This window comes from Bos javanicus, chromosome 14 (genome assembly GCF_032452875.1).
Source record: "Bos javanicus breed banteng chromosome 14, ARS-OSU_banteng_1.0, whole genome shotgun sequence".
NCBI classification, from domain to species: domain Eukaryota; kingdom Metazoa; phylum Chordata; class Mammalia; order Artiodactyla; family Bovidae; genus Bos; species Bos javanicus.
In genome coordinates, this window is record NC_083881.1 from 43,421,562 (window position 1) to 43,437,735 (window position 16,174).

The following is a 16,174-nucleotide window of genomic DNA, read 5'->3' on the forward strand; positions in this document are numbered from 1 at the left end:
AGGGAAGGAAAAGGGAAAAGGATAATTTGGGAGTTTGGGATGGACATGTACACACTGCTTTATTTACAATGGATAAACAACAAGGGCCTACTGTATGGCACATGGAACTCTACTCAGTGTTATGTGGCAGCCTGGATGAGAGGGGAGTTTGGGGGAGAACGTGTATATATATGTATGACTGAGTCCCTTCCCTGTTCACCTGAAACCATCACAACACTGTTAATCAGCTGCACCCCAATACAAAATAAAAAGTTTAAAATATAAAATTTAAAAAATATGCCTCATCCAGATAACCCTTTAGAATAAAATCCTAATTTATATGCACACGTGCTAAGTCACCAAATCATATCCAACTCTTTGCAACCCCAGGGACTGCAGCCTGCCGGGCTCTTCTGTCCAGAGCATTTTCCAGGCAAGAATACTGGAGTGGGCTGCCATTTTCTACTCCAGGGGATCTTCCCAATCCAGGGCTTGAACCCAAGTCTCTTGCACTGGCAGGCAGATTCTTTACCACTGAGCCACCAGGGAAGCTCCTAATTTATCTAGGGTTGGCCAAAAAGTTCTCCCGAGTTTTTCTGTAACATCTTATAGAACGATCCAAATGAACCTTGTGGCAAACACAATATATTCAGAAAAATGACCAACACCCATATAAAAGCTTTCTACATCATTTAAGACCAATCCTGCCACACCCACTGCCCTGAAATAACAGCCAGTGTCTACCCATCCACCAGAAAGAATTCTGTATTTCCAGAGGGCAGCCAGGGAGGCACCTGACTCTCAGCAACTCCCCCTTCTTCTGCCCAACCAACCAAGTACAATGCTAAGGGCAAGTTCAGTGAGGCCCCTGAACCTTAGGTGCAGAATTTACGAGGGCAGTTAATTCAATATAAATAATTTTAATATTTTAATGCAACATTTTTTAAAAAATAAAAGTTAATTCAAAGAGTCCATGATGAACAAAATATCAAATTCTTAAACAGATAGGCTCAGTATGGCTGATTTTTCCTTTTTCCTCAGGTTCCAAGAGTGGCTTATCATAACACTGTTTCAGATCTTGTCTTTATTTAAAATGTTAGTATTTTGTTCATCATGCATGGATGCTTAGTCACATCTGACTCTTTGTGACCCCATGGACTGTGGCCCGCCAGGCTCCTCTGTCCATGAGATTCTCCAGGCAAGAATACTGTAGTGGGTTGCTATGCCCTCCTCCAGATCTTTTGGATCCAGGAATCAAACCCTCATCTCCTGCACTGCAGGCAGATTCTTTCTCACTGAGCCACAGGGGAAGCCCTTGTTCATCATGAATTTCTTCCATTTTAAATTTCTTAAAATAATGCATTAACAAAATACTTATCTGGACTGCAGAGCTTTTCGATGCCCCCTTAAATTTTACACCTGAAACAAGGCCTCGATCACCTTTCCATAGTCACTGTTTTGCCATCCATTTCCATGGTTTGGGATTTTCAGTCTCCTCTGACAATAGCTTTTTTTTTTTAAGTCTTTATTGATTTTGTTATAATATTGCTTCTGTTTTATGCTTTGGTCCTCTAGCCATGAGGCATGTGAGATCCCAGCTCCCCGACCAGGGATTGAACCTGCACCTCTTGCATTGGAAGGCGAAGTCTTAACCACTGGATCAGGAGGGAAGTCCCATGGCAAAAGCTTTTTTGCAGAGGGAACCAGGGAAAGGTCTCCTTCTCTTCCTGCTCTTCGCCTCTTTCCACCAGTAAGTGTTACAGTAATCATACCAGCCCCCACATCCACTTCTGGGAAGGGCTAGCTCAACCACAGTGGCAATGTGGCACCCGCCCAAAGCAAGATGCCAGGCAGCAGATGACAGACTTAGCAGGTGGGCAGAGATGAAGGAGAGAGAACAAGCCTGCTGTTCAACAAGCAGCAAGCACCATGGCAAGCCCAGAAGTATCCATCCCTATGTCCATACGTCCACTGAGTAAAAGGTACAAAGACACTTGCTCCCAGTCTATTGTATATTCACTGCACAATAGCAGTTGATAATTAAAATGACAACAATCAATAGCATAACAGTGCCTACCTGAAAGATGTTTACAGAATTGTTAAAGGCATAAAAGTAATACAAATAAAACAGTTCAAAAACTGGAGTGGTGAATAGGATATGATTAAGTCCTCTCATGCAGAAACGATGTGACAGCTACAGTCAGTGGATGGAAAGGCTCAATGAATAGTTGCTTCTGCAGGTCCCTCCAACATATCTGAAAACGGATTGCCCAAGTCATGATCAAAATCTTATCAAGTCACTCTCTGGCTTAAAGTGGTTCCTTTAGTGGTTCCCTGTTATTTTCAAGGCAAAATTCAACCCCATAGTTAGCACATAAACCTTACTGGACCCATCCCCTGATATCTGGCACTGGAAGCTGGAGCCAAATCAGACTCTGCCAAGATGCTGTACTATGTACAGTCAGAAACCACAGAGGAGGGAACCCCCTGGTGGTACAGAGGTTAGGACTCTGTGCTGTCACTGCTGAGGGCCTGATTTCAATCCCTGATCAGGGAACTAGGATCTCACAAGACTCATGGTGCAGCCAAAAAGAGAAAAAGAAACCACTGAGGACGGACCATGTATGCTTGCAAATGGATCCCACGTACCAGGTTATTGGAAAAAGAAGCTTAAGCAGGAGAATGGAAGAGAAGCATACAGGCAGCAATCGTACAAGGCAAGAGAGTAAGCACCACAACAGAGTTCAGTATGCTGCTGCTGCTAAGTCACTTCAGTCGTGTCCGACTCTGTGCAACCCCATAGACAGCAGCCCACCAGGCTCCCCCATCCCTGGGATTCTCCAGGCAAGAACACTGAGGTGGGTTGCCATTTCCCTCTCCAATGCATAAAAGTGAAACGTGAAAGTGAAGTCGCTCAGTCATGTCCGACTCTTCTCGACCCCATGGACCGCAGTCTACCAGGCTCCTCTGTTCATGGGATTTTCCAGGCAAGAGTACTGGAGTGGGGTGCCACTGCCTTTTCTGAGAGTTCAGTATAAACATCCTTAATTTTATTTTTAATGTAATGTTTTGCTCAGATGTCTCAAGTTCACTAGGATGCAACAAAGCCCAACTAAACTCAGGTGCTAAACTTACCTTAAATAACAAATATTCTTTTGTGTTTTTAATAAACACTATTTTGTAAATCTGCTTATGGGGGATGATGATAATAATAATATCTAATAATGCTTTATGAATAACTGTTCAATTCCAAAAATAATCTAAGATGATTCTATTAATACTAATCAAGAATTTAGTTGAACTACCAGGGAAAATAAGTGGCTCAGGAAACGGGATTCTGGGATTGTCCACAGTTAGCTTTGGGACTACCAAAATGACCTTGAGATTTTATGCTCACAGTCTAAGAAAGCTAGTAATTACATGTCTGTTTTTATCATATTAGCCTGTAGGTGGCAGCAAATTATCAACATTAGAATTTAAAGATGAGGTTTGTTTTATGATCAACTAGGGAAAAAACTGGAAATTAAGGACATGAAGGAAGAACAGAAAGACAGATACAGAAATCATCTGAAAAAACCTAACAATCATTATTTAGGAAAATTAATAATAACCACAGCCGCTGCCACAAAGTTCATTTTATTTACATCCAAATTTGAGCTGCTGCTGCTGCTAAGCTGCTTCAGTCATGTCTGACTCTGTGCAACCCCACAGACGGCAGCCCACCAGGCTCCTCTGTCCCTGGGATTCTCCAGGCAAGAACACTAGAGTGGGTTGCCATTTCCTTCTCCAATGGATGAAAGTGAAAAGTGAAAGTGAAGTCACTCAGTCGTGTCCGACTCTTAGTGACCCCATGGACTACAGCCCACCAGGCCCCTCAGTCCATGGGATTTTCCAGGCAAGAGCACTGGAGTGGGTTGCCACGGCCTTCTCCGAAATTTTAGCTCAGTGGTCCTAATACATTACATCATCTACGTTAACACTTGTGAGACAAGGATCACCATCGCGATTTACAGATGAGGAAACTGAAGCTTCAGATCAGAGCAGATCAGATCAGTCGCTCAGTCGTGTCCGACTCTTTTCCACCCCATGAATCGCAGCATGCCAGGCCTCCCTGTCCATCACCAACTCCCGGAGTTCACTCAGACTCACATCCATCGAGTCAGTGATGCCATCCAGCCATCTCATCCTCTGTTGTCCCCTTCTTCTCCTGCCCCCTTTCCCTCCCAGCATCAGAGTCTTTTCCAATGAGTCAACTCTTCGCATGAGGTGGCCAAAGTACTGGAGTTTCAGCTTTAGCATCAGTTCTTCCCAAGAAATCCCAGGGCTGATCTCCTTCAGAATGGACTGGTTGGATGTCCTTGCAGTCCAAGGGACTCTCAAGAGTGTTCTTCAACACCACAGTTCAAAAGCATCAATTCTTCAGCGCTCAGCCTTCTTCACAGTCCAACTCTCACATCCATACACGACCACAAGAAAAACCATAGCCTTGACTAGACGAACCTTTGTTGGCAATGTCTCTGCTTTTGAAAATGCTATCTAGGTTGGTCATAACTTTCCTTCCAAGGAGTAAGCGTCTTTTGATTTCAAGGCTGCAGTCACCATCTGTAGTGATTTTGGAGCCCCAAAAAATAAAGTCTGACACTGTTTCCACTGTTTCCCCATCTATTTCCCATGAAGTGATGGGACCAGATGCCATGATCTTCGTTTTCTGAATGTTGAGCGTTAAGCCAACTTTTTCACTCTCCACTTTCACTTTCCTCAAGAGGCTTTTGAGTTCCTCTTCACTTTCTGCCATAGGGTGGCATCATCTGCATATCTGGGGTTATTGATATTTCTCCCGGAAATCTTGATTCCAGCTTGTGTTTCTTCCAGTCCAGCATTTCTCATGATGTACTCTGCATAGAAGTTAAATAAGCAGGGTGACAATATACAGCCTTGACGAACTCCTTTTCCTATTTGGAACCAGTCTGTTGTTCCATGTCCAGTTCTAACTGTTGCTTCCTTACCTGCATACAGATTTCTCAAGAGGCAGATCAGGTGGTCTGGTATTCCCATCTCTTGAAGAATTTTCCACAGTTTATTGTGATCCACACAGTCAAAGGCTTTGGCATAGTCAATAAAGCAGAAATAGACGCTTTTCTAGAACTCTCTTGCTTTTTCCATGATCCAGCAGATGTTGGCAATTTGATCTCTGGTTCCTCTGCCTTTTCTAAAACCAGCTTGAACATCAGGAAGTTCACGGTTCACATATTGCTGAAGCCTGGCTTGGAGAATTTTGAGCATTACTTTACTAGCGTGTGAGATGAGTGCAGTTGTGCGGTAGTTTGAGCATTCTTTGGCATTGCCTTTCTTTGGGATTGGAATGAAAACGGACCTTTTCCAGTCCTGTGGCCACTGCTGAGTTTTCCAAATTTGCTGGCATATTGAGTGCAGCACTTTCACAGCATCATCTTTCAGGATTTGGAATAGCTCAACTGGAATTCCATCACCTCCACTAGCTCTGTTTGTAGTGATGCTTTCTAAGGCCCACTTGACTTCACATTCCAGGATGTCTGGCTCTAAGTCAGTGATCACACCATCGTGATTATCTGGGTCGTAAAGATCTTTTTTGTACAGTTCTTCTGTGTATTCTTGCCATCTCTTCTTAATATCTTCTGCTTCTGTTAGGTCCATACCATTTCTGTCCTTTATTGAGCCCATCTTTGCATGAAATGTTCCTTTGGTATCTCTGATTTTCTTGAAGAGATCCCTAGTCTTTCCCATTCTGTTGTCTTCCTCTATTTCTTTGCATTGATCGCTGAAGAAGGCTTTCTTATCTCTTCTTGCTATTCTTTGGAACTCTGCATTCAGATGTTTATATCTTTCCTTTTCTCCTTTGCTTTTCGCTTCTCTTCTTTTCACAGCTATTTGTAAGGCCTCCCAAGACAGCCATTTTGCTTTTTTGCATTTCTTTTCCATGGGGATGGTCTGGATCCCTGTCTCCTGTACAATGTCATGAACCTCCGTCCATAGTTCATCAGGCACTCTATCTATCAGATCTAGGCCCTTAAATCTATTTCTCACTTCCACTGTATAATCATAAGGGATTTGATTTAGGTCATACCTGAATGGTCTAGTGGTTTCCCCTACTTTCTTCAATTTAAGTCTGAATTTGGCAATAAGGAGTTCATGGTCTGAGCCACAGTCAGCTCCTGGTCTTGTTTTTGTTGACTGTATAGAGCTTCTCCATCTTTGGCTGCAAAGAATATAATCAATCTGATTTCAATGTTGACCATCTGGTGATGTCCATGTAGAGAGTCTTCTCTTGTGTTGTTGGAAGAGGGTGTTTGTTATGACCAGTGCATTTTCTTGGCAAAACTCTATTAGTCTTTGCCCTGCTTCATTCTGTATTCCAAGGCCAAATTTGCCTGTTACTCCAGGTGTTTCTTGACTTCCTACTTTTGCATTCCAGTCCCCTATAATGAAAAGTACATCTTTTTTGGGTGTTCGTTCTAAAAGGTCTTGTAGGTCTTCACAGAACCGTTCAACTTAAGCTTCTTCAGCGTTACTGGTTGGGGCATAGACTTGGATTACTGTGATACTGAATGGTTTGCCTTGGAAATGAACAGAGATCATTCTGTCGTTTTTGAGATTGCATCCAAGTACTGCATTTCGGACTCTTTTATTGACCACAATGGCCACTCCATTTCTTCTGAGGGATTGCTGCCCGCAGTAGTAGATATAATGGTCATCTGAGTTAAATTCACTCATTCCAGACCATTTCAGCTCGCTGATTCCTAAAATGTCGACATTCACTCTTGCCATCTCTGGTTTGACCACTTCCAATGTGCCTTGATTCATGGACCTGACATTCCAGGTTCCTATGCAATATTGCTCTTTACAGCATCGGACCTTGCTTCTATCACCAGTCACATCCATAGCTGGGTATTCTTTTTGCTTTGGGTCCATCCCTTCATTCTTTCTGGAGTTATTTCTCCACTGATCTCCAGTAGCATATTGGGCACCTACTGACCTGGGGAGTTTCTCTTTCAGTATCCTATCATTTTGCCTTTTCACACTGTTCATGGGGTTCTCAAGGCAAGAATACTGAAGTGGTTTGCCAAACTGAAGCTTACAGAGGTTAAATAACTTCCCCATGGTAACATACCTGAATACATGGTGGACAGGATTGTGAACCTGAACATTTTAATTGAAAGCATATGCTTTAAATCACTGATTGTACAAAACACAAATAAAGACAAAAGTAGGGGGCTGAAGGTCAGACTTGGAAGATACCTGGAACCAGTAATAAATAAAAATGTAGAATAGATCAAAAGCAGTCTTTTCATCATTTCTGATCACAGTTTCCCCAAGCCTGGGAATCCAAATTTTGCCTTAAATGAATTTCTAGGTATTATCTATCCTATTTTGTACATGTTCAGTAAGAGTATATAACTGGATAACCAATCAGGAAGTACTATATAGAACAGGGAACTCTGCTCAGTATTACGTAACAACATAAATGGGAAAAGAATTTATAAAAGAATATATGTAACTGAATCAGTTTGCTGTACATCTGAAACTAACACAACATTGTTAACTGTACTCCAGCATAAAATAAAAAGTTTAAAAAAGAGGGGTGAGAGTATATATTGCAGAGGTAGAATCTGGCATTTGGGAAATTCTCATTCATAACATAGAAGTTGGGAAATGGAAACGCTCTAAAGATTACTGAGAACTGAATAATTCAAAAAATCCATATTTGATCATTAATTTTAATGTTTCTCCTCAGAGTCTGACAGAGATCTATTTTTAAAAGACGGAATAAGCAGGAGAGAAAATACGACATATTTATTGAGGTCTAATACACTAGCCACTGTGACCAGAGATTTAAACAGGTACACGTTATCTAAAACACACACACACTCTTACAACCATCACCCAATGAGACAAGTAGTATTTATCCCCATTAGGAAACTGAGCCCCGCTGAGGTTCAGTAATGTGCCCAGAGTTGCAGAAATTGAAACACAGGTCTTTCTGACTTTAAATTCTTGCTCCTTCATGTATATTTTTCTTAGAGAAACTCCAAAGAGCTGGGAAGACAAAGAGCAGGTCAGAGGAAAACTGGAAGCAGAGGGCTTTTCACTTCATTGAGGCTGTGAGAACACAAGGGGATGCCTGGCTTGAAAGTCACAGATGCCAATATTGAGCCCAAGTGACTGCAAATTAGTGATAATTTGTTCTGTCAGGTTATTACCATTTCAGCCACCTGCTTAATAATTCTTCTAGTTGTGCAAACAGATTGACAACCTGTCTTCAATTGCACACATGGGATCAACCCTAAAGAATTTCATCTGGGGAGAAGAGCCTGGATTCCACGCACAGGAGAACTGTTGGGAGATCCATGGCCAAGAAAGCAATGGAGACGAACCAGAAGGAGCGCTCCTTTAAGTCCCAAGACACAATGTTTTCTTCTACATTTTATGTCTTCTTACTGGAGATCATTGTACAACCAACTGGCTAAGTGGTCCTTGTGGTATCGTTGTTTATCACCTGCCTCTAGATGTGCAAACCTAGAAAACAAGGTCCTAATGTCACACCCTTATCTTTACACCTGAGGACTCATAGCACCCAGAACAAAGCGAATGTCTGTAAATACTTCATTTGAACTGACTTATTCGCTAAAGATTTGTTCAAACTAAGTTTCTCTTTTCTCTCCTCCCCTCCCTAAAGCCATCCATTTGCCACTTATTTCCCAAAATTTCAACCAGGGAAGAAACTAGTTTTTTAAATAGAAATTTAGAACCTACCATTAAAGCTAAGCCAGGACTGAGAGCTTGGTGGGTACCTCTCTGCTCAGCGTGGTGGGTGCAGCCCAGGCCACCCCAGAGTGGAACCCCTCACCTAAGCAGTTCTCTCTTCCCTCCAGTTCTTCATCTTTGACTGTTTTTTCCAGTTAAAGTCAACTGTTCCCCTTCAAGGCTTTCTATGATTATCACTTAAAACTTTTACAATCATCTTCACACAATTTTAAATCTGAAGATAATTTTGGATCATTTAAATTCACACATTTCATTGTGTAAACATAGGAAAGACAGGGCAGAGATTTTTAAAATCAGATCACGTTGTGGGTTGACTTGCATCTCCCCCCAAAAAAGATACATTCTACTTCCAACTCCCAGGACCCATAAACTATGTGTTTTTATTTGGCAACAGGGTCTTTGCAGATGTAATCAAGATGATATCATACTGGACTGGAGGGTGGAATGGGTTCTAACCCAATGACTGGTGTCCTTACAAGTAAAAGGAAGTTTGAATCAGTGACCCGGAGAGAACACTGTGTAAAGATCCAGAGCACACAGAGACCTGGTGTGATGCTGTAGGGCAGAGACTGGAGGGATGTAGCGCCAGTCAAAGCAAGCCAGGGGGCTTCCCTGGTTGCTCAGTGATAAAGAATCTACCTGCCAACGCAGGAGGCGTAGGTCCAGGATCTACGTAGATCTCTGGTCCAGTAAGATCCCACATGCCACCAAGCAACTAAGCCCATGCACCACAACTATGGAGCCTGTGCTCTAGAGCCTGGGAGTCCCAACTACTGAGCCCACCTGCCACAACTACTGAAGCCCGCGTGCTCCAGAGCCTGTGCTCCACAAGGACAGAAGCCACCGCAATGAGAGGCTCACACACCGCAACGAGAGAGTAGCCACCCACTCACTGCTACTAAGGAAAAGCCCGAGCAACAACGAGACGCAGCACAGCCAAAATAAATAAATTGTAAAAAAAAAAAAAAAAAGACAGGGGTTACCAGCAGGAAGCTAGGAAAAGGCAAGGAAAGATTTCCCTGCAGGTGTCAGAGGGAGCATGGCCCCGCCGACACTTTGATTTTGGACTTCCAGCCTCCAAAACCATAGAGGTAATACATTTCTGTCATTTTAAGCCACTCAGTCTGGGGTACTTTGTCATGGTAGCCCTAAAGAACTGAGTTCCGGGAAAGTGAACCCCAAACCCATACCCTGTTTAAAAAATAAAAAGGCAATAATACCATCTAGCTCTCCGGGTTTTTATAAGAATGTTTTAAATGGTCATGAAATAAAAGGTGGGCACATACTCAATGTTCGATGAGTACCTGCTGTGACTCACTTTCCTGGTCCTACCAGTCATCCTGGCTATTTCCTCTCCTCTTCTCTTCCACGAAGCTTGACCCACAGGGCTCACTTCCTCACCTCCTATCACTCTCCAACCTCCTCCTCCCCCTTCAGCTGAGGACAGTTCTCCATCAGGATCTCATTCGACAGCTCCAAGTTGCAAAGACTGAACCTCACTCTGAAGTCTCTGGTCCCCTGAGCCCTCCCCACCCCCTCACCCTCGCCAGGTTTTTTTCCCGCCTCTCTGAGATGTGGCTCTGTCTCCCTCTCTTCGAGTCCACTTCACACCCCACCTCTGATCCCACCCAACTCAGGCTGTCACCATGCTCTGCTTATAGATTCTTGCCCCAAAGCTCCGCGTTGGTCTCTGTCTCCTCCACTCCAATCACTATCCTGCCACCAGAGTGAGCTGTCTGAAACGTGACTGGGACTAGGGCACTCCTTCAATCCCTGTATGGCTGCCCACCCACTAGGAAAGCTCACTGCTCTTGACAATCTGGAGCCCACCGACTCCACCTCCTGCTCCTGTCCTCCTTGCCCCTCCCACACTCGGGGCTCTCATTGCATCTTCCAAATTGCAGTTCCTCTAGGGAATCATGTTTTACTGATTTTTTTCTTTAAAGGAATGTATTAACGCAAAGGGTAAGATAAAGTAAATGGCTTCCCACGTTATTTTTCCCAACTTTTTTATTATGGTAAAATATATAACATACCATTTACCATCTTAACCATCTGTTAATAACTTAATTTTTTAAACAACAAAAACATTGTGTATTGGGGTACAGCCGATTAACAACACTGTGATAGTTTCAGGTGAACAGTGAAGGGACTCAGCCATACATACACATGGATCCATTCTTCCCCAAACCCTCCTCCCATCCAGGCTGCCACATAACACTGAGTGGAGTTCCCCGTGCTGTACAACAGGTTTTTGTTGGTTATCCATTTTAAATAGAGCAGTGTGTACATGACCTTCCCAAAGTCCTTAAGACCACCTTCACCATCTCTTTTAGGATCATGCTCTCCTTTTTTCACATCTCTGCGTATGTTAGTTTCTCTTCTTGAAACACTCTCCTTATTTCCAAGTCCCACTCATTTCAATAAAGGATTAGGAAAACTCTCCTGCTCCGGAGGAATTCTCTGGCCCTGGTGGCCTGGGCCCACTCTGGGCATAACACCCTCTGTGTACTGTCTACTGTACTTCGGAAAGAGCTGGCTGGGCAGTTTTTGACCTGAGCACTGTGCTCTGATCCTGCAGCTTCAGCCCCACACAGAATGTGGTGCAGAGTGCCTGGAGATGCTCAACAACACTATCTGAATAAATGAATTGCAGGAAAGCACCCTCTGGAGTCAGGAAATGGCAGCCCACTCCAGTAATCAGGCCTGGGAAATCTCATGGACAGAGAAGCCTGGCGGGCTACAGTCCATGGGGTCACAGAGAGTTGGACTTGGCTCAGCGACTAAGCAAGAACAACAACAACCTCGTGAAGTCAGAGGGAGAGATAAGAATCCAGTTTCCCATCACAGTCTACCTTGCCTCTCATTATTTTATATATTTCATTCCCACTTCACTGTTCTCACCTAAAAAGGTTTTCTTATTTAAAACAAACACAAAATGTCACTTTCTGTAGAAATACAACTCTGTTTAATGCATAATCTATCCAAAGATTGTTAGCATTCGAAGCAGGGCTCCTACCTTCATGTGACAGAGGCGTGTACACAGCAAACACACTGTGGTCAAATAGGTGGGGCGCCGATGATAACAGAGCAGGAATATAACATCAGCTATCCCCAAGAACAGTCAGTCAGGAGGGGAGAAGTTGCTGGAAGTAAGAGGAGTCTAAGATACTTGCTACTGAAGTGTGAATGTTAACACACTCTACCCAAGAGAATTTGTAAGAGCATAATCAAGCCATAGAAGCTTCTCTGGAAAGTAAAACTGTATATACACCTCTCTTACAAATGGCAACCCACTCCAGTGTTCTTGTCTGGAGAATGCCATGGACGGAGGAACCTCGTAGTCTATAGTCCATGGGGTCCCGAAGAGTCAGACACGACTGAGCGACTTCGCTTTCGCTTTACACAGTCTTAAAGAGGCAACAACAGCTTTAAGACAAGAGTAGGAATAAGAAACATCAGTCTCTGGGATTTTCTTTAAGCACATACAAGAAGAAATATGAGTTTCCCATTTTTTAACCTAAAGACACACAAACAATAAAGGAAAAACCACATAGTTCAAAATATCTTTAGTGGTCATACCCACAAAGATGACAAGATAAAAATGCTTCCCCTTAAAAGTCTGCACTTGAGGGCTTCCCTGGTATCTCAGTGGTAAAGTATCCACTGCCAGTGCGGGAGATGCAGGAGACACGGGTTCGATCCCTGATCTGAGATGATCCCACATGCCGAGGAGCAACTACGCCCATGAGCCACAACTACTGAACCCACACTCTAGAGCCTGGGAGCCGAAACTACTGAGTCCACAGGCCACAACTCCTGGAGCCCACGCACCCAAGGACCCACGCTCCACAACAACAGAAGTCCCTGCAGTGGAAGCTCGCCCATCGCAACTAGAGAGCAGGCCCTGCTGACCACAACTAGAGAAGAGACGCACATCAACGAAGACCCAGCACAGCCAAAAATAAATTCAAAAAAAATTTTTTTTGAAGTCTGCACTTGAGGCTCTAACTTTCTATGCCTTATTGTTTCCAGATGTGACAAAATCCAGAATGGGGAGGGAATACTTGGAAGTCCCCACTTCAAAGTGGTTCTCCTTAAGAGATCCTAAAAGCAAAGGATCCACTTAAGGCGAGGCTTTCCAGCTGCTACATGATGGACATTTTGAGCAGGAAGGTTCTTGGTGGTGGGGGTGGGAGGGTGTTCTATCTGCGTCCCATGGGACATCTTGTGCACGTGCCCACTCCATGTCTGCAGCCACCCCCGTTACCCTGCACCCAGTGGTAACAACCAAAAGCATTTTGAAATCTTCTCTAGATATAGTCAGATGCCCCCGGACAGGTGGAGACCAAAAAGTCCCCACTGACTTCAGGCAATGGAGCCTCTGAAACCTGCTATTTGACTCTGATTATCTTCAGAAGAGAGAGATTAGGGAGCATGGGTCATATAACTGATACTCCTTAAGGCTGTTATTTTCTCATATTTGTTCATGGTAAAAACAGTAAAACCTCCGGAGAAAAAAATGAGAATAATTGTCATCAAGGTAACAAGGAATAAGAAAGCAGACAAAACTAGAGTCATTCCACTTTGAGGTGGGGGAGGGTGCCCAGGAACTCAGGAGGTGAATTAGGCAGTGCCAGGGTCATCAAGGAGGAAATTCCTGCAGAAAGGAGGGAAGGCAGACAGCACTGACACAAAAGGGAGAAGACAGCTCTCGAGTCAGACAGACCACCCGTTCCGGGACTCAACTCTGAAAGTGGGGCCCCACACAGCTGTCAAGAGCCTGTCCAAAGAAAGGTCACTCTCCCCAAACTTCACCTGATAGATGAGTAGAGGAGAAAGAAAAGATGGCAAAAGAACACATTATATTTTCAAATGTTTCATGTGCTCCTGCAGATATTCCTAAACTGATTTTTGAATCTCTTTCATCTTTAAAAAAAGATAGAGAAAATCTTTAGCCAATTATTTCAAGTCATCTGCTCCCTTGACACCAATCAAGTAAAACTATCCAAACTGGGTCACTCTATAAAAAGGGTGGCAGAAGATCAGCCATGGAGGAATCTGGGGACCCCCAGAGGGGAAGTCTTTAAATTTCCTCTGCAGGAACAAGAAGGTTCTACCGCTCTTCAGTTCTGCTCGGATTTTTTTCTGTAAACCCATATATTTACTATTTAAGACCTGGACAATCCTGAAAAGCTTTCAAGAAGTGATAACCCCTTTCCTAAAAAGAAGAGAGAATGACTCAGAGTCTAAATCAAAAAGGGGAATGAAGCAGAATGAAAAGGACTCTGAGCTAAAGAATTTCAATTTGATTTTCTTCAGGGTTCTTAGAGTTTCAAATATGACAGCATAAAACTAAAATGTCAGAGTTTTCAATGGCTCCTATTTCCTGAAATCACTAGAAATAACCAGAAGTTTTTAAAATATATATATATATATAAGCCAGGGCTTGCTTTATCTTTCTGCACATGAGAAAATCCTTAAGAGGAAGAATGAATCTACATAAATAACACTGAAAGTTATCCTTGTAAGTGTTCACAGACTGGAAAAGAGAACTCAACCAAGGACAACAGGAACAAGATGACTGTGCCGACTGCAGGGCAACATGGAAAGTTCAGGTCCAAGCGGCACATGAAGAATCAACTACCCACGTTAATCTTTTTTTTTTTTTTTAAGTCCACACTGCATGGTTTGTGGGAGTTTTACTTCCATGACCAGGGATTGAACCCAGGGCCTCAAGAGTGAGAGCACAGAGTTATAACAACTGGACCGCCAGGGAATTCCCAACAAACTAGCCTACAGTAAGACCCTTGATCAAAGGAAAGGTTCCGCCTTGAATGATTAACCTGTTCTATGATATCCGTTACTGGGCAGGTGCAGATTTCTTGTGATCAAAAAACAAACAAAGCACACACACACAAAACCACTGGCTTGAGAACTGAGGGGTGATGTTGAGTCCTGACTTGGGCTAAGCTTTGTGATTTGGGGACTTCACAACACCTGTCTTGGCCTCCATGTTCACATCTGTAAGATGATCTACAGCATGATTTGGTCTTTGCCAGTTTCATTTCATCCATTCACTCACTCATTCATTCAACCAACAGATATTTGTAGAGCCACAGCTGTCGAGTGCTGTTCTAGGTGCTAAGGGAAAAGCAGTAAATGAAAGACCGACATCTCTAATGGAGCTTGTATTCCAGATTCTGAAATCAGTGTTTTTCAAACTATAGGCTGTGAAATCCTTTTAGCAGTAACAAATGAGCATCTTTAAAAGAAGAAACAGGAATAATATAAAATATCAGAGTATATCACACATAGTAAGGGTAAGTTCTGTTTCACAGACTCCTGCTTTAGCTATTGACATTTATATCTATGAAGGTTGTGGATCAAGAAGTACAAGGCATTTCTGAACATGGGCTGGTTGTACCAAGAGAGTTTTAACATCTCTGATAAAAGAATTTTTTTTGTTCCAGCCACTGGCCCTCATCCTGTCCTGCACTCAGATTGCTTCAGGAACATTCTGCCCAGAGATTAAATCTCTTTACCTTTTCATTTGCCCCATGATGGCATTTTGCATAAATATCAAAGACTATGCTTTTGAGATCAGTGTCCCCAGCCTTTTCTGAGTATGGTTCCCTTTAACATCAGTTCTTTTTGTGCACTACTTGTCTGCTGATTGGGAAAATTCAAAGCGGCCAATAGCCACGTAAGCTTTTAAATGGAGGGCATGGAAACCCACTCCAGTATTCTTGCCTGGAGAAACCCCATGGACAGAGAAACCTGGAGGGCTATAGTCCACGGGGTGGCAAAGAGTTGGACACGACTGAGTGACTAAGCACACACAGCACATAATGTATGTATCTATCCTAAGAGCTCCTATCTAAAAATACAAAGGTTGCAAACACACAGAAGGCAGTATTCATTCCATCTACGCCTCCCACTTGATATTCAAAGAGATTTGCAGGCTTCTTGTGCCCCGAGGAGTCACAAGCACAAAAACTGGAGATTCCTGTTGTAGATCCCAGCTTTGATTTGCTTATTTCAGAATCACGATGTTCTTACCAGGTGACTGCTTACTGCGGTTTCTGTTTGGTTAATGTTCTCCCTCCCCTCAATCCTTTTTAAAAATTCACACAAACCAATAAAGGTGAGCACAACTGGATACATGAGTTTGTTTCTAGTTTAAAATCATTTTGTGTCTAATCCCATGAGCCCAAACTCCTACAAATTGCAACTAGACATTAGAGACGTAATTGTTCAAAATAGAGACACATCCACTGCTTCTGTTTTAACAGAAAACACCGAAAGGGTGGCAATTACTACAGCTGGGAAAAGGAAAGGAGGTGAAACAGAGATTCAAGAAGGGAGAGCCTTCCAATAAGCAGCAGAATCA

At 43.1% G+C, this 16,174-nt stretch overlaps 1 protein-coding gene across 7 annotated transcripts in view; it reads right to left on the reverse strand.

Annotated features, from left to right (window-relative positions):
• TPD52 (tumor protein D52) overlaps positions 1-16,174 on the reverse strand; it is a 130,543-nt gene that overhangs the window by 33,033 nt on the left and 81,336 nt on the right. The window lies entirely within an intron of this gene.